The sequence below is a fragment of the Scyliorhinus canicula genome, chromosome 15, assembly GCF_902713615.1.
Source record: "Scyliorhinus canicula chromosome 15, sScyCan1.1, whole genome shotgun sequence".
In the NCBI taxonomy this organism is placed as follows: domain Eukaryota; kingdom Metazoa; phylum Chordata; class Chondrichthyes; order Carcharhiniformes; family Scyliorhinidae; genus Scyliorhinus; species Scyliorhinus canicula.
The window spans coordinates 14,893,978-14,912,231 of NC_052160.1; the positions used below are offsets into that span (position 1 = coordinate 14,893,978).

The 18,254-nt window shown below is 49.3% G+C and overlaps 1 protein-coding gene across 6 annotated transcripts in view; it reads left to right on the forward strand.

Moving 5' to 3' along the window:
- Window positions 1-18,254, forward strand: part of LOC119978086 (neuronal-specific septin-3-like) — a 400,144-nt gene that overhangs the window by 212,767 nt on the left and 169,123 nt on the right. The window contains exon 1 of one of the 6 annotated variants that reach the window (XM_038819480.1): window positions 10,518-10,630. The exons of 4 other annotated variants lie outside the window; for them this stretch is intronic. The gene's annotated coding sequence lies outside the window, so the exon portion shown is untranslated. Of the gene's footprint in view, window positions 1-10,517; window positions 10,631-18,254 lie in introns of those variants that run through there. One more of the 6 variants, XM_038819484.1, reaches the window with a different exon arrangement.

Sequence of the window (18,254 nt, forward strand, 5' to 3'; positions counted from 1 at the left end):
GGGCCTAAACCCATAATGTGGGAGTCAAAAATTTACAGAGTGGACAGAAACGTTCTTCAAGGATGGATAAGATCTGTTTAAGTTTCATGATCTGAGGTTGTTAAAAACCCCCCACTCTTTTAAAGCATAAAAAAAATCTGAATCTGCAAATAGGAATTTGAGAGAAAAACCTCTGCTGGGCTCAGATTGACAGACCATCTGGTGTAGATTAGAAACAAAATTAGCATCTGTCAATGTAGTTTCAAAAGAAATCTTTGTTGACATTTCCCAAGGGCTATTATTATATCATTCAGTGCTTCTCTGAGCTGCAAAAGGTACAGTTGACTTCGTAGGGAGTTCTGAGCTTACAGTTTGATCGACTGTTTCAAGAGGCTATTAAAGGATTAGCTACCTTTGATGTGACTACTGACTAGATGGTTGTTTGGTTTTATGAGAGATTAGCCACTTGGCATTAAAAAGCTTTGAAAGGGTTTCATGATTGGGAGTTTTTTCACTACCAAGTGTGTATAAATGAAAGCTTTATTAAAATGTTGAAGTTTATTTATTATTTTCCATCTTGAGAAATACGGCGGGGCTTCTACTCTACCACCTCAGAATCTGCCCACTGCCGTGGTTGCCTACTATTTCCCTCTGGGGTCTGCAGGCCCCATGTATTGGTGCTCACCTCAGAATTAAAATCAGATCTAATGGGACTTCTTAACCCAAAGAGGATCGTAACTGCCTGCCTCAGTAGCGATAGTCTGGCCCGTTGATGTTCAATTTATTTTATGTTGAAATTTCCACATTGGTCAACAGTCTGAAATGCACCAGTAATGATGAGATTTAAAAATCAATTTGCAGTTGATGGCAAAGTGACTTCTAGAAACTAAATGAGCCACACAACGATACATGGTTGATTGATTGAAGATTTGATTGATTGTCACATGTACCGAAGTACAGTGAAAAGTATTTTTCTGCGGCCAAGGAATGTACACAGTAGACACAAGAATAATCAACAGGGAACATTGACAAATGATACATCGACAAAACAGTGATTGGTTACAGTGTGGAACAAGGGGCCAAACAAAGCAAATGGACAAGAATACATTACCATCAGCTCAAAAAGAAACCCAGAAAAGGTTACAGCACGGAGCGTATTAATCAGTTACCTAGTCAGGACAAGTTCTGACCAGTATGTAAGTGTGGGCAGACAGGAAATAAGGCAACTGTAATGCAAATATTGTGGAGCTTTTTTTCTGAAGTATCATTACACGAGTGCGAAAAACAAAAGTTGGATCATGTGCACACACCGAGGGAAAGGGTCAGGCCAAAGTGTTGCTCTTTCATCTTTTCTGAAAGATTAAGTTAAATATTATGACACCTTTCTCTTTTGACAACGTAGCAGCATTTTATAGCGGGCGTTAATACTCGTAGCTGACGCAAAGGGCTGAATCTCCGTGACGGGGCAGGGAACAGAGATTGGGACTGTTTCTGTGTCTGGATCTTGCCCTGGGGTGAGGGGAATGGGAGGTGTGAGGGGAGCTGTCATTCTGCGACTCTCACCAAGTTGGTCCCCTGCCCAACTAAGGGTGTCAAGCAGGATCTCCGAGCTGGAAGGCCAATCAGAAACCTTACAGCTTGAGAGGAGCATTAGAGGGTAAATGACTGAGAGGGTGGGGGGGGAGGGGGGGGCTTCAATTCAGAGGTTCCCACTCACCAACCATTTGAACGGTCTTTTAAAAAAAAAAATTTTTTATTCTCCTTTTTCACATTTTCTCCCGAATTTACACGCACCACCAATAAACAATAATCAGCAACAGATATGTCAATCCCCATAACAATAACAACGATCCCACCCTCCCACCAACCCCCAAACATCAGCCCGCATGTTTACATAAACAAATGACAAAAAGGAATCAGGGATTACCCATAGTCATCCTTAATATACACAGCCCCCACCCCCCCAACTAATGTTTGATGTTATCCAGTTCTTGAAAGTGCATAATAAATAATGCCCGTGACTTGCAGAACCCCTCCGTCCTTCCCCTCAGTTCAAACTTAACCTTCTCAAGGGTCAAGGGAAATCGGCATTTCCCTTGACCCTGCCCCCAACCCGAAGTGTTGGCGAAACTGCCTCCAGATTTTCAATGAAGCTATTATTACCGGACACCCTGAGTATTTCCCCGGAGCTATCGGGAGCGGCGCTGTTGCTAGTGCTTTCAGTCTCGACACCCTGCACAAACTCTCCTCCATTCTGACCCACTGGGAATCAACCCCTCTGACCCAGCTCCGCACCTTCTCCACATTCGCCGCCCAGTAGCAATACATCAGGTTCGGGAGACATAAACCCCCTGCCTGCCTTCCCCTCTGTAGCAGCACCTTTCTCACTCTGGCCACCTTCACTCCCCATATGAACGAGGTAATCCTTCCCTCAATCTCCCTGAAAAAAGCCTTTGGCAGGAAAATCGGGAGGCATTGAAAAATAAACAGAAATCGCTGCAACACATTCATTTTAACTGCCTGTACCCGACCCGCCAGTGACAGAGGAAGACCATCCCACCTTGCCAGATCGGCTTTCACTCTCCCCACCAAACTAGAGATGTTGTACCTGCGAAGCCTCCCCTACTCCTGGGCAACCTGCACCCCCAGATACCTAAAGTGAGTCCCTGCTCTACGGAATTGCAGCCTCCCCCCACCCCTGCACCCACCCCCAGCCGAGACACCACAAAATACTCACTCTTGTCCAGGTTCAGCTTGTACCCCGAGAACGACCCAAATACCCGCAATAGCTCCAATATTCCTCCTATCGACGCACTCGGTTCCGACACATACAGCAGCAAGTCGTCGGCATATAAGGACACCCTATGCTCTATCTCCCCCCGCACTATTCCTTTCCATGCTCCCGAACTTCTTAATGCGATGGCCAACGGCTCAATCGCGAGTGCAAACAGCAGGGGGGACATAGGACATCCCTGCCTAATCCCACGGTGGAGAGAACAGTATCTTGAGCTGATATTGTTCGTACGGACACTCGCCTTCGGCTCCTTATATAATAGCTTTACCCAGTTCACAAATCTTGGTCCAATCCCAAACCAGTCCAGAACTGCCATCAGGTACCCCCATTCTACCCGATCAAACGCCTTCTCGGTGTCCAATGCCACAACCACCTCTGTTTCCTTCCCTTCCGCCGGTGCCATAACGACGTTCAAAGCCCTCCTAATGTTCGAAAACAGCTGCTTCCCTTTCACGAACCCCGTCTGATCCTCACCTATCACCTTCGGGAGGCACTCCTCCAGCCTACCCGCCAGTACCTTCGCCAATACTTTTGCGTCCACATTCAGAAGTGATATGGGCCTATACGACTCGCACTCCGTCGGATCCTTAGCAACAGGGAGATCGATGCCTACCCCAAGGTTTGTGGCAGCACTCCCTTCCCTATCGCCTCTTCAAACATCCCCACCATCAGGGGTGCCAACTTATCCTTGAATTTTTTATAATATTGCACCGGAAACCCATCCAGCCCTGCCACCTTCCCTGACTGCATCCTCCCAATCGCATCTTTTATTTCCTGCTCCAATATTGCTCCTTCTAATGTAGCCCTGTCCCCCTCCCCTCGCCTCGGGTACTCCAACTCATCTAGAAATTCCAGCATCTCACGGTCTCCCCCGGGTGGCTCTGACCTGTACAACCTCTCATTAAACTCCTCAAAAGCCTTGTTAATCAGCTCCGGAGCCACCACCAACTTCCCGGTCCCATCCCTTACCTGAAGAATTTCCATTGCCGCTGCCTCCCTCCGGAGCTGACATGCTAACACCCCTCATCACTGCCTTTAGAGCCTCCCAGATGACTGCCGTCAACACCTCACCCGTACAGTTGAAACTTACATATTCCTTAATTACCTTTTCAATTTTCTCACAGAATACTTGGTTCCCCAAAAGCCCCACATCCAGTTTCCAGCCCGGCCTCTGCGCTACCCCCTTCTCCAGCACCATATCCACCCAATGTGGAGCGTGATCTGACACTGCAGTTGCAGAGTATTCCGACCCCTTGACTCCAGCCAGTAAAGCCTTTCCCACCACAAAAAAGGCGATCCGCGAGTTTACCTTATGGACTGCTGAGAAAAACGAGTACTCCTGTTCCCTTGGGTGCAGGAACCTCCAAGGGTCCACCCCTCCCATTTTCACCATTAGCCCAGCCAGCGCCTTCGCCCCCCCCCCCCCTGCCCCCCGATGGGACCAGCGAGCGCGGCCGTGATCTGTCCAACCTTGGCTCCTGCACCAAGTTCCAGTCCCCCCCCACAATCAGCTCGTGAGTGTCCAAGTCGGGAATGGCCCCAAACACCTTCCTCGCGAATTCCACATTGTCCCAATTGGGACCGTATACACTTACCAGCTCCACTAATCTCTCCTCCAGCACCCCTGTCACAATTACATATCTACCCTCCTGATCTGCCACCACCTTCTCCATCTGGAAGCGTACCCTTTTGTTGACCAACACCGCTACCCCTTGAGCCCTTCCATCAAATCCAGAGTGAAACACTTGGCTAACCCAGCCCTTTTTAAGTCTCACCTAGTCCTTCACCCTCAAGTGAGCCACATTGGCTTTCAAACTTTTAAGATGCACAAGCACCCTTGACCTCTTGACCGGACCTCCTAGCCCTTTCACGTTCCACGTGACTAACCTTCCTGGGGGTCTCTCCCCCCCCCCCCCCCCCACCTTTCTTATCCACCATCATCATCCCACTGGGCCCTGCCCCATAAGCCTGACCCGTCCCTGCCCATTGTTAACATCGAACCCCTTCCACCCCCCCTCCCAAGAACCCTCCCTACAGTTCCCCCAAAACAACATCTCCCAGCATTCATCCCTTCCCCCACCCCCTCTTGCTCGCCTCATAGGCCCATTGAAGCCGCTCGTCTTTTTGCCAACTCCATGGTCAAGTCCTGGTAGATCCGAACCGCAGCACCATCCCACAGCACCTCACGCTTCTGCTTCGCCCAGCTTAATACCTTCTCCTTCATGCAGAACTTATGGAAGCAGATCATTATTGCTCTTGGCGGCTCATTCACTTTGGGCTTCGGCCTTAATGACCGATGAGCTTGGTCTAGTTCCCCCATCAGCTCCGCCAACTTGTTTGCGAAGTATTGTGTTGGCCTTGGGCCCTCTGTCCCTTCGGGCAAGCCCACAATTCTCAAATTGTGCCTCCTTGAACGGTTCTCCAAGTCTTCGAGCTTTGCTCGGAGTCCTCGGTTGACCTCCACCACCTGCCGCAGCTCGTCCCCCATCGAGGTGACCTGGTCGCTGTGTCGTGACACGGCCTCCTCCACTTCCTTCATCTTCTTGCCCTGCTCTCTCACCTCGGCCGATGCCTTTGCCACCGCCACCCTCACCGGGGCGATTGCCTCCTCCACCAGTGACTCCAACCGTTTGAAAGGTTGACCCCACCACAATGCGGTTGACCTTTAACCGCCCTCTGAAATGGCCAAGCAAGCCACTCAGTTCAAGGGCAATTAGGGATGGGCAACAAATGCCGGCCTTGTCAGTGATACCCACATTCCATGAAAGAATGTTATAAAAGTTTCAGTTGACTTTTAATCTCTGCCTGGCTGGCACGGCACATTCTCACAGCCTTGGTTTAACAATGTTTCCTTTTTAATCGGTTTAGTTTAATTTCAAGAATAATGTCCGTGTGTTCTGGATCCTCCAGAAGAATGATCCACTCCTTGATTACGTTGCTGATCTCTTTCGTAATTTCAAACCTTTCAACCTGACCACTCCTTACTTTCATATCCAGGGAACATAAGACAATACTTATCCAATTTCACACTGTAGCTTAGCCCAGGTGAACTATTGATGTAACTTTTCCAAGTAAGCTATGAAAAATCGGACTCTGGGTAACATTTAAAAAAAATATTTAGCGAATATTTTGGAAAGCACCGTCTAAGATCAGGGTGGTCTTGTGGTGGAGTGGGTTAGCATCCCCGCAAGGGGGGGGGGGGGGGGGGGGGGGGGGGGGGGCCTGAGTAGGGCTCTCTTTCAATACATCAGTGCAGACACGATGGACCGAATGGCCTCCTTCTGCACTATAGGAATTCTATGAAACACCCCTCTGGTGTTTAGCACACAGGGCTAAATCGCTGGCTTTTAAACCAGACGCAAGCAGGCCAGCATCACGGTTCAATTCCCGTACCAGCCTCCCCGAACAGGCGCCGGAATGTGGCGACTAGGGGCTTTTCACAGTAACTTCATTGAAGCCTACTCGTGACAATAAGCGATTTTCATTTTTCATTTTCTGTGCTTACAGAGGTATGAAACAAATATTTGTTTTTTTATAAATTTAGAGTACCCGATTCATTTTTTCCAATTAAGGGGCAATTTTAGCGTGGCCAATCCACCTACCCTGCACATCTTTTGGGTTGTGGGGGCGAAACCCACGCAAACACAGGGAGAATGTGCAAACTCCACACAGACAGTGACCCAGAGCCGGGATCGAACCTGGGAACTCGGCGTCGTGAGGCAACAGGGCTAACCCACTGCGCCACCGTGCTGCCCAAGGTACGAAACAAATGTGACGCAAGCCACCGATTCGGACAGATGATCAACAGCTTGGTCGAAGATGTAGGTGTTAAGGAGTGTCCTCAAACCACAGGTAGAAGCCATAGAATCTCTGCAGTGCAGAAGGAGGCCTTTCGGCCCATCGGGTCGGCACCAGCCCTCTGAAAGAGTACCAGCCTACCCAGGCCCACTCCCCCACCCCATCCCCTCAACCCAACCTCACCCGCACATCTTTGGACTGTGGGAGGAAACCCGGAGCACTCGGAGGAAACCCACGCAGACATGGGGAGAACGTGCAAACTCCACTCAGTTGCCCAAGGCTGGAATCGAACAAACCCAGGTCAGGTCCCTGGCACTGTGAGGCAGCAGTATTCACCACTATCTCACCATGCCACTCTCTAAAGGAAGAAAGCGAGGTCAGGAAAAGGAGAGGTGTAGGGAGAAAACATTAGAGCTTAAGACCTTGGCAACCGAAGGCATGGCAACCAATGGGGTACCAATTAAAATCTGGGCTGCTCAAGAGGGTGGATTTAGGGGCGGCACAGTGGGTTAGTCCTGCAGCCTCACGGCGCCGAGGTCCCAGGTTCGATCCCGGCTCTGGGTCAATGTCCGTATGGAGTTTGCACATTCTCCCCGTGTTTGCGTGGGTTTCACCCCCACAACCCAAAGATGTGCAGGTTAGGTGGATTGGCTACACTAAAATGACCCCTTAATTGGAAAAAATGAATTGGGTACTCCTAAATTTATTTTTAAAAAAGAAAGAGGGTGGATTTAGAGGGGCGTACTTAATCTCTAGGGGGGTTGTTGAAGGACTGGAGATTAGCGGTGAAGAGCGGCAAGGCCGTGAAACGAGCTGGAAACAATTTGAGAGCTTTAAAGTTGAACTGTTGCTTAAATCAGGAGAATATTGGCTGCAATTCGCAAATTGTTTTCAGTGGCAGTATTTGAAGGGTTGTGCATTTAGAAGTGTGCACGGTTTATTTGCCCTCTACAGTGTTCACATGGTGTGTCATGTCCTTTTGTCCGTGTCAGTCGGCAGTAGCTGATAGCAACAATGAACATAGCGAGGGTGGGGGTTGGTTCAATGTCAGCACCTGATCATGCTTCCGTTACACCAAACCCAAACGCTACAACGTGTAACTTTATTTTCGTCTGGTCTTTTTTGCTTTGAGCCTCCCTGAGTTCCTGCCACCTTCTGCTATTCTACATTTGAAGGCACCGGTGGAGTGGGTCACTGCAGCTGCTGCTACCTCAGCCCAGTGCCCCCATGCTGGAGTAATGATGTTCGCCCGCGGTGGAGTGGGATCGCAGCAGCGCCTGAGCTGGTACTTCCCCCAACATCGGCCCACACCCAGGGTCACAAAATGGGGTTGTCGACAGTAACCCAGTCTGGTTTAATTCGCCCCCTTCCTTAGTCTGAGGTCAACTTGCAAGATGCAAATTACTACCTGTGCTACCATTCGCGATGGGGGCTAAATTGCTGCCACCCTGCCCCCCAACCGCAACATAGTATTTGGTATCTTGGCCCAGTGAACTCCTCAGTTCAACATGTCCACCAGACAGAAATAATTACTAGTAATTTATACCCCGCTGCTTCTGTGTAGAACATAGAACATACAGGGCAAAAGGAGACCATTCAGTCCATTGAGTCTGCACCGACCCACTTAAGCCCTCACTTCCACCCTATCCCCCTAACCCAATAACCCGGCCTAACTTTTTTGGTCACTAAGGGCAATTTTATCATGGCTAATCCACCTAACCTGCATGTCTTTGGAGTGTGGGAGGAAACCGGAGCACCCGGAGGAAATCCACGCAGACACGGGGAGAACGCGCAGACTCCGTACAGACAGTGGCCCAGCAGGGGATCGAACCTGAGACCCTGGCTCTGTGAAGCCACAGTGTTATCCACTTGTGCTACCGTGCTGCCCAGACAGTGTACAGTGGTTGTACTGAGCCCTGAGGAAGCAAAGACGAAAGGTACACAAGTGAGAGTGGTATTCTGAACTGTAACTGAGTGAAAGGTTTGGATTAATGTTAATTCATAGCTGTGTTAATTCATAAGGATCAGGTCCAACGCAAGAAGATTGAGCTCAAAACCCAGATTGATGCTTCAATGCGGTACTGAGGGTAAACTTTTCAGCGCACTACTAAGGGGGAGCTTTTCCACGCAATACTCGGGGAGACTTCTTAGTGCGGTGAGGGAGAGTTTTTCAGTGCGGTGTTGAGGGAGAGTTTTCAGCGCGGTGTTGAGGGAGAGTTTTCAGTGCGGTGTTGAGGGAGAGTTTTCAGTGCAGTGTTGAGGGAGAGTTTTCAGTGCGGTGTTGAGGGAGAGTTTTCAGTGCGGTGTTGAGGGAGAGTTTTCAGTGCAGTGTTGAGGGAGAGTTTTCAATGCGGTGTTGAGGGAGAGTTTTCAGTGCGGTGTTGAGGGAGAGTTTTTCAGTGGGGTGTTGAGGGAGAGTTTTCAGTGCGGTGTTGAGGGAGAGTTTTCAGTGCGGTGTTGAGGGAGAGTTTTCAGTGCGGTGTTGAGGGAGAGTTTTCAATGCGGTGTTGAGGGAGAGTTTTCAGTGCGGTGTTGAGGGAGAGTTTTCAGTGCGGTGTTGAGGGAGAGTTTTCAGTGCGGTGTTGAGGGAGAGTTTTCAGTGCAGTGTTGAGGGAGAGTTTTCAATGCGGTGTTGAGGGAGAGTTTTCAGTGCAGTGTTGAGGGAGAGTTTTCAATGCGGTGTTGAGGGAGAGTTTTCAGTGCGGTGTTGAGGGAGAGTTTTCAGTGCGGTGTTGAGGGAGAGTTTTCCAGTCGGTGTTGAGGGAGAGTTTTTCAGTGCGGTGAGGGAGAGTTTTCAGTGCGGTGTTGAGGGAGTGTTTTCAGTGCGGTGTTGAGGGAGGGTTTTCAGTGCGGTGTTGAGGAAGAGTTTTTCAGTGCGGTGAGGGAGAGTTTTCAGTGGGGTGTTGAGGGAGAGTTTTCAGTGCGGTGTTGAGGGAGAGTTTTCAGTGCGGTGTTGAGGGAGAGTTTTCAGTGCGGTGTTGAGGGAGAGGTTTTCAGTGCGGTGTTGAGGGAGAGTTTTCAGTGCGGTGTTGAGGGAGAATTGTTCAGTGCGGTGTTGAGGGAGAGTTTTCAGTGCGGTGTTGAGGGAGAGTTTTTCAGTGCGGTGTTGAGGGAGAGTTTTCAGTGCGGTGTTGAGGGAGAGTTTTCAGTGCGGTGTTGAGGGAGAGTTTTCAGTGCGGTGTTGAGGGAGAGTATTTCAGTGCGGTGTTGAGGGAGAGTATTTCAGTGCGGTGTTGAGGGAGAGTTTTTCAGTGCGGTGTTGAGGGAGAGTTTTCAGTGCGGTGTTGAGGGAGAGTTTTTCAGTGCGGTGTTGAGGGAAAGTTGCACTTTTGGAGTTGCCATCCTGCAGATGAGACATTACATCACAGGGACCCTCTCTGGTGAGCCTGCGTGGCACTAATTTGATGAGCCATAGGGGAGCTCTCCCCCGTGAAATAAAAATAACAAGTACGGGAAATCTCAGCGGGTCTGGCAGCATCTGTGGAGACAGAAACGCAGTTGCTGTTTCGGGTCCATGCTGACTCTTTGTTGGAACTCAGTTCCTCCCAGTATCCTGGCCGATATTTATTTTTCAACCAGCACCACCAAGGTGGATTATCTGGGTATTATATCATTGCTGTGTGTGTGTGTGTGTGTGTGTTCCTTATTTCTGGCTGCCTTATTTCCTACAAGGCACCGGTGGCTAATTCAGCGGCATTGGGACATCTTGAGGATATGAAGAGTTCTACATAGATGCTTCCTTGAGTGCTGTTCAGCTATGTGCGGCGGTTGTCCATTCTTTGTGCCTTGGAGCACACACCAACCTGCTTCGGTTTCACTTTCAAAGCAACTTTTCCTCTTTTGTACCGCATGTTGTCATCCAGAGTTTGAGGGCTCAACAGGAAAGAGACAATCATACCAGAGGAAGTGCATCATCATTTTAATATTGAATACTTGCAGCTACACATCCCCCCCACCCATTCAAACTGCTGTGTCTACTCGCCTGCAGTCTCCAACAATCCAGGTACTGGCAGGTTATCAGAAAGGGAGAAGTCATTCACCAATCCTTGGATAATCTGGGTAAAGACCTGCTAACATGTTAATTGTTGAGTGCTGAATCATCAGTTGTACTGTAACAGATAGTTGCTGCAGACTGTAGCAGTTTGGTGTTCTCACTGATCAAACAGATTACTCTGGCTGGGTGCCGATGGGGAAGTGAATTGCGAATGCAGAGTAGGAACATGCTCCCACAGTTGGTTCCTTCTACTCTGCTGTGGGCATTGTTCATTCTCCGTCGTGGAGATAGGTCTGGTTTGGGTCATTTTTTTTTTAAAAGGAAAACCGTGAAATATTGAACTGCTGGGGAGCTTTTAAAGTTTGCCGTCAGCAATCGGAAGGTTGCATTGTTTGTGCTGGTGAGGGAACAGAAACCAGATCAGTAAACAGAACGACAATCACTCAGACTGGAGGGGATATGATTGATTGTAAAGAAGTGTCTGTATTTTATACGTGGCCTGTTCTCTGAATAGCACAATGTTCGGTTGCAGGCTGAAACGAGCACAACTGTTTTTCTCTTTCGTAGAAGTGGTGTTGCTGTAAGAAAATGTGACAAAGCCACTTCCTGCAACTAATGTGGTTCCGTGCACCCAGCAGAATGCCACTCACCCACCAGCCTCTGTGTTTCCTGACCTACATGGGGCAGCACTGTGGTTAGCACTGCTGCTTCACAACGCCGTGGCCCTGGGTTCGATTCCCGGCTTGGGTCACTCTCCCCGTGTCTGCGTTGGTTTCCTCCAGGTGCTCCGGTTTCCTCCCACAAGTCCCGAAAGACGTGCTTGTTGGGTGAATTGGACATTCTGAATTCTCCCTCTGTGTACCCGAATAGGCGCCGGAACGTGGCGACTCGGGGCTTTTCACAGTAACTTTATTGCAATGTTAATGTAAGCCTACTTGTGACGTGAATAAAGATTATTATTACATTGGTGCTTGATTCGGCAACGTTTCTATTTGAAAGGTTCTCCTCCTTGCTTTCAAATCCCTCCCGTGGGCTGCACCACCTCCCTATCTCTGTATTCGCCTCGAACCCTACAACCCTCTGAGACCTCTGCCCTCCTCAAATGCCCGCCTCTTGCCCAGTCCTGATTTTTATTTCGCTCCATCAACGCCGGCCGTGCTTTCAGCTGCCTCAGACCTCAGCTCTGGAATTCCATCTCTCACCCTCTTTTTTTTTTCTCCTTCGCTCTCTCGCCTCCTTTTAAGAGGCTCCTTAAAAACCTATAAATCTACCTCTTTGTTCAAAGTTTGCCCTACCTGTCCTTATGTGGGTCAATGCCAAATTTTGTTTGATGATCCGGTGAAGCCTCTCAACTGATTTATAAACATACGTTGTTGTTAAAGGCGCAAGTTGTTGAGGGGATATGAGATGAATAATTATTCTCTGATTGACAATCTGATCATCTAATAAAAAGAAGGGTAATCCCCTTTGCAAGCTTTCCAAACGCCTCTTTCTAACTGTACTGATGTGGAGATGCCGGCGTTGGACTGGGGTTTCTGAGCACTGCATTCACCTGAGGAAGGAACAGTACTCCGAAAGCTAGTGATTTGAAACAAACCTGTTGGACTTTAACCTGGTGTTGTAAGACTTCTAACTGAACTGAGTAATGGTCATTATTTTATGCTCATGTTCATCTTTACCTCATGTTCATCTTTCTAAAACTAGAAAAGAGCAGCTGACCCCTGTCCAGCCAGACTCTTCTTTCTGGCTTCACGCATGCCCTATTTTAAAAAATAAATTTAGAGTACCCAATTAATTTTTTTCCAATGAAGGGGCAATTTTAGCGTGGCCAATCCACCTGCCCTGCACATCTTTGGGTTGTGGGGGCGCTCCACACTGACAATGAGCCAGGGCCAGTATTGAACCTGGGACCTCGGCACAGTGAGGCAACAGGGCTAATCCACTGCGCCACCGCGTTGCCCTTTGCACGCCCTATTTCATGAATGGCTGCTGTCCGATTTCGAGCAACAGTCCCCTGCCCGGCCTCGGTAACTGGCCTCGGCCCAGTAGCTTGCTCACCATTGCTTTTGGGGTCATCTTGGCAGCAAGTTAGCTGGTTTTGTATATGAGGACGGTATACCTTCATGACACACAGACTCCGTCCCAGCCAGCCCATTTTTAGGATATTAAAGGCTCGATTTAATATGCAAAAATCAAGAGTCCCATTTTGGGCGGGTATAGTGGGGCCTTTCTCGATGCCTGAAGCACCGAGAACGACCCGGCTATCAAATGGGACTCTGTCTTTTTTTTTTGGCCTCAGTTGGGAATGGCTTCCCCGACGCCACCCTGACCTCATCATCAGTGCAGGGAGAGATCGGGGTGCCATTTCTAAATGCCACCCCAATCTCTTGACCCCCCCCCCCCCCTCGGACACCCCACCGCGTCCTCCGGAACCCCACTGTCCCAACTTACCTCTCGAACCTCTCCCCCTTCAACCTGCCTCTTAAGGGCATGGCACCCCCAGGTCCGATCCCTGACACAGGCAACCTGGCAAACATGCACCTTGGCACTGCCAGCCTGGCACCATGGCAGTGCACCCGCCAGACTGGCACTACCAAGGTGCCCAGGTACCAGCAGGAGTGCCAGGGTACAGCTGTGCCCAGAACCCGACCACCCAGGGGCCTTCGATGGCCTGGCCCAGGTCTGTGTGGACCAGTGCTAAACAGGGCCATGGCGAAGTCTCCCAGGCACGGCCGCTAATTCCCAGGAGAATCAGATGCAGACATAGTTTAATGAGCCTAATGGCACACTTAAATATGTTACTCTGGATCTTCCCTAGTGAGGGCGCGATCGAGATTGATATCGCGAGGAGTTGCGAACACGCAGCGAGATTTCACGGCCTCGTCTTGACACTGAGTCGGGAGCGACGAGGCCATTCGATCGTACCCAATATGTCCCATTCTTTTGTGATTGTGTCCTTTTCATCTCTCCTCGCATCTTTTAATCCACTTGTTCACCCTATTTTTCATTCCTCAGACCGAACAGGACTGAATGAAAATGAGCTTTTATTGGTTTTAGACTTCCTTTAAAGGCGTTTGTGATCCTGTCACTGCATTCAAATTCTATCCTTTAATTATGTCTGATCAGTGTAACCGATAATTGAAATGAAATGAAAATTGCTTATTGTCACGAGTAGGCTTCAAATGAAGTTACTGTGAAAAACCCCCTAGTCGCCACATTCCGGCACCTGTTCGGGGAGGCTGTTACAGGAATCGAACCTTGCTGCTGGCCTGCCTTGGTCTGCTTACAAAGCCAGCGATTTAGCCCTGAGCTAAACAGCCCCTTGGCTTTTTGGAGGCTGAATCTGCAGCTGGCAAATGATGGTGTATCCATAAGGCCGGGAACAACTGACACAACCCCACGAGCATGCTCTACAATTCAATTAAATAATTCCCTTAATGCATTTGCCGACCGTAGATTCATACCCCTTAACACTCTTATCTAATAAAAATCTAACTCCCTCATTTGTCACATTTTTAATTGACTTCTGCCTCAATAGAATTTCCGGAGAGAGAGTTGCAGATTCCCGCTACCCTTTCTGTGAAGACATCTCTCCTGGCATCGCGCCTGAATGGCCCAGTAGTCATTTTAAGTTCTGCCTCTGTTCTAGACACCCAGACAGTCTCTCTGTCTACCTTTAGCTCAGTTGGCTGGACAGCTGGACAGCAGAGCAAGGCTAGCAGCGCGGGTTCAATACTGGCTGAGGTTATTCATGAAGGCCCAGCCTCCTCAACCTCGCCTGAGATGTGGTGACCCTCAGGTTAAATCACCACCAATCAGCTCTCCCTCTCGGAGGGGAAAGTAGCCCATGGTCACCTGGGACTATGGTGTCTTTACTTCACAGACCATCTGCAAGATACACTATCACACTCACCGGTGCTCCTTCAGCAGCACCATCCGAATGTGCAAAGACCACCACCTAAAAGGACAAGTTACCACCAACACGTCACCTGTTCCACCAGAGGCCCAAACACCCTGGACCACTAGTACACAAATATCGAACATGCCTACTGCTCGATCGCCCGCCCACACTTTGGCAAATCTGACCAGAAGGCTGTGCTCCTGCTCCCGGCTTATAACCAAAAACTGAAGCGGGAGAATCCGTCAAAGAAAGTCGTGCATTGTTGGTCTGAGGAATCGGATGATCTCCGACGGGACTGCTTAGAGTCAGTGGACTGGTCAGTATTTTAAAACTCTGCGACCAGCCTGAGCGAGTACGTCACTCCAGTAACTGACTTCATTAGTAAGTGTGTAGAAGACTGTGTGCCAAAGAAGCAAATCCGCGTGTTTCCCAACCGGAAACCCTGACGAACAGGGATATCCACTGCTTGCTGAAGTCTAGGTCTGAGGCGTTCAAGTCAGGCGACCCTGATCTCTACAAGAAAGCCAGATATGATCTAAAGAAAGCCATCAAAGATGCCAAAAGACAGTACCGGACCAAGCTCAGTCCCAGGCTAGCCACACGGATCCCCGCCGTCTATGGCAAGGTCTGCAAGACACAACGGGCTACAAGATGAAGGCATGTAAAATTGTCAGCTCCAATGCACCCCTCCCTGATGAGCTCAACGCATTCTATGCCCGCTTTGAGCAACAGGTCAGCGAGAGTGAGCCCTCCACCCCAGTAGCCGTGGATGAACTTGTATCTGAGATCACCATTGCAGATGTCAGAGCAGCCTTCTCGAAAGTCAACCCATGGAAAGCCACTGGCCCGGATGGGGTACCCGGACGATCACTCAGGTCTTGCATGGATCAGCTGGCGGGTGGTTCGCAGACATCTTCAATCTCTATTTACAACAATCTGAGGTCCCTATCTGCTTCAACAAGATGACCATGTCCCTGTACCAAAAAAAAGTCAAGCAGTGTGCCTTAATGACTATCGTCCAGTGGCTCTGACATCCATCATCATGAAGTGCTTTAACAGGTTAGTCATGGTACAAATCACAAATCAACTCCAGCCTCCCGGATTGCCTTGTTCCACTACAGTTCGCCTACCGCTGCAACAGGTCCTCAGCAGACGTCATCTCCATGGCCCTGCACTCTACCCTGGAACACCTAGATAACAAAAACACCTATGTCAGACTCCTATTTATCGACTACAGCTCAGCCTTCAACACCATCATTCCTACAAAACTCATCTCCAAACTCCGTGGCTTTGGCCTCGGCTCCTCCCTCTGCGACTGGATCCTGAACTTTCTAACCCACAGGCCACAATCAGTAAAGATAGGCAACAACACCTCCTCCATGATCATCCTCAACACCGATGCCCCATAAGGCTGTGTCCTCAGCCCCCTACTATACTCCTTATACACCTATGACTGTGTGGCCAAATTCCCCTCCAACTCGATTTTCAAATTTGCTGATGACATCACCGTTGTGGGTCGGATTTCAGATAATGACGAGACAGAGTACAGGAACGAGATAGAGAATCTGGTGAACTGGTGCGATGACAATAATCTCTCCCTCAATGTCAGCAAAACGAAGGAGATTGTCATCGACTTCAGGAAGCGTAGTGGAGAACATGCCCCTGTCTACATCAATTGGAACAAAGTAGAAAGGGTCGAGAGCTTCAAGTTTTTAGGTGTACAGATCACCAACAGCCTGTCCTGGTCCCCCCATGCCGACACTATAGTTAAGAAAGCCCACCACCGACTCTACTTTCTCAGAAGACTGAGGGAATTTGGCATATCAGCTACAACCCTCACCAACTTCTCACCATAGAAAGCATTCTTCCTGGTTGTATCACAGCTTGGTATGGTTCCTGCTCTGCCCAAGACCGCAGGAAACTACAAAAGGTTGTGAATGTAGCCCAATCCATCACGTAAACCAGCCTCCCATCCATTGACTCTGTCTACAATTCCCGCTGCCTCAGAAAGGCAGCCAGCATAATTCTTTTTAAAATTTAGAGTACCCAATTATTTTTTCCAATCAAGGGGCAGTTTAGCATGGCCAATCCACCTACCCTGCACATCTTTTGGGTTGTGGGGGTGAAACCCACGCAGACACGGGGAGAATGTGAAACTCCACACAGACAGTGATCCAGGGTCGGGATTCGAACCCGGGTCCTCAGCGCCGTAGGCAGCAATGCTAACCACTGTGCCACCGTGCTGCCCCTCAGCTAGCATAATAAGGAATCCATGCACCCCGGACATTCTCTCTTCCACCTCCTTCCGTCAGGAAAAAGATACCAAAGTTTGAAGTCACGTACCAACCGACTCAAGAACAGCTTCTTCCCTACTGCCATCAGACTTTTGAATGGACCTACCTCATATTAAGTTGATCTTTTCTCTACACCTTGCTATAACTGTAACGTTATATTCTGCAGTCTCTCCTTCCTTCCCTACGTACGGTATGCATTGTTTGTACAGCGTGCAAGAAATAATACTTTTCACTGTATATTAATACATGTGAAATAATAAATCAAATCAAAAAGGACAGCAGACGCATGGGAACACCACCATTTGCAAGTTCCCCTCCAAGCCACACACCACCCTGACTTGGAAATATATCGGCCGTTCCTTTACCATTGGACAAAACCCTGGAACTCCCTCTCTAACAGCACTGTGGGTGCACCTACACCACATGGACTGCTGCGGTTCAAGAAGGCAACTAGGGACGGGCAATGAATACGGGCTCTACCAATGGTGCCCACATTTCTTGCATCAATAAAATAAGTAGATTACAAGGTAAAATTGATGCCAGTTTGGACAACTGGTTCTGGAGGTGTTCTGTTAGGGATTAGGCCTAACCTATGGAGTGGAGCTTTGTGGGTTTGAGGCTTGCAGTGGGCTTGCAGTGGATATTAGTAGATAGTCTATCGCTGGAAACTCCATCCCTTCTTCCCAGCTTCTCCATTTCTGGCAGTAGACTATCTACTAATAGCCACGACAAGCCCACTGGCTCCCACAGCTACCTTGACTATAGATCTTCGCACCCTACACCATGTAAGGGCACCATCCCTTTCTCTCAGCTCCTTCGCCTCCATCGCGTTTGTTCCGTTGATGCCACTTTCCAAAATGGTGCTTCAAAAATGTGTTATTTCTTCCTCAACTGTGATTTCCCACCTACAGTTGTTGACAGGGCCCTCAACAGTATGCGGTACATCTCCCGCGCCACTACCCTCCGCTCCCTCCCAGAACAAAAGTAGAGTCCCCCTCGTTCTCACATTTCACCCCACCAACCTCCGTAGGCAAAGCATAATCCTCCGCCATTTTCGCCAACTCCAGCGTGATGCCACCACCAAACACATCTTCCCTTCACTCCCTCTGTCAGCATTCCGCAGAGACCGTTCCCTCTGAGACAATCTAATCCACTCCTCCATCATACCCAACACCTCTCCCATCACCCATGGCACCTTCCAATGCAATCGCAGAAGATGTAACACCTGCCCCTTTACCTCTTCCATGCTTAGCATCCCACGCCCAAAACACTCATTCCAGGTTAAGCAGCATTTCACTTGCATCTCCTCCAATTTGGTCTACAGCATTCACTGCTCCCAATGTGGTCTCCTCTATATCGGAGAGACCAAACGCAGACTGGGTGATCGCTTTGCTGAGCATCTTCGGTCTGTGCGCATTCACGACCCTGACCTTCCTGTTGCCTGCCATTTCAAGACAAGACCCTGCTCCCATCCCACATGTCTGTCTTTGGCCT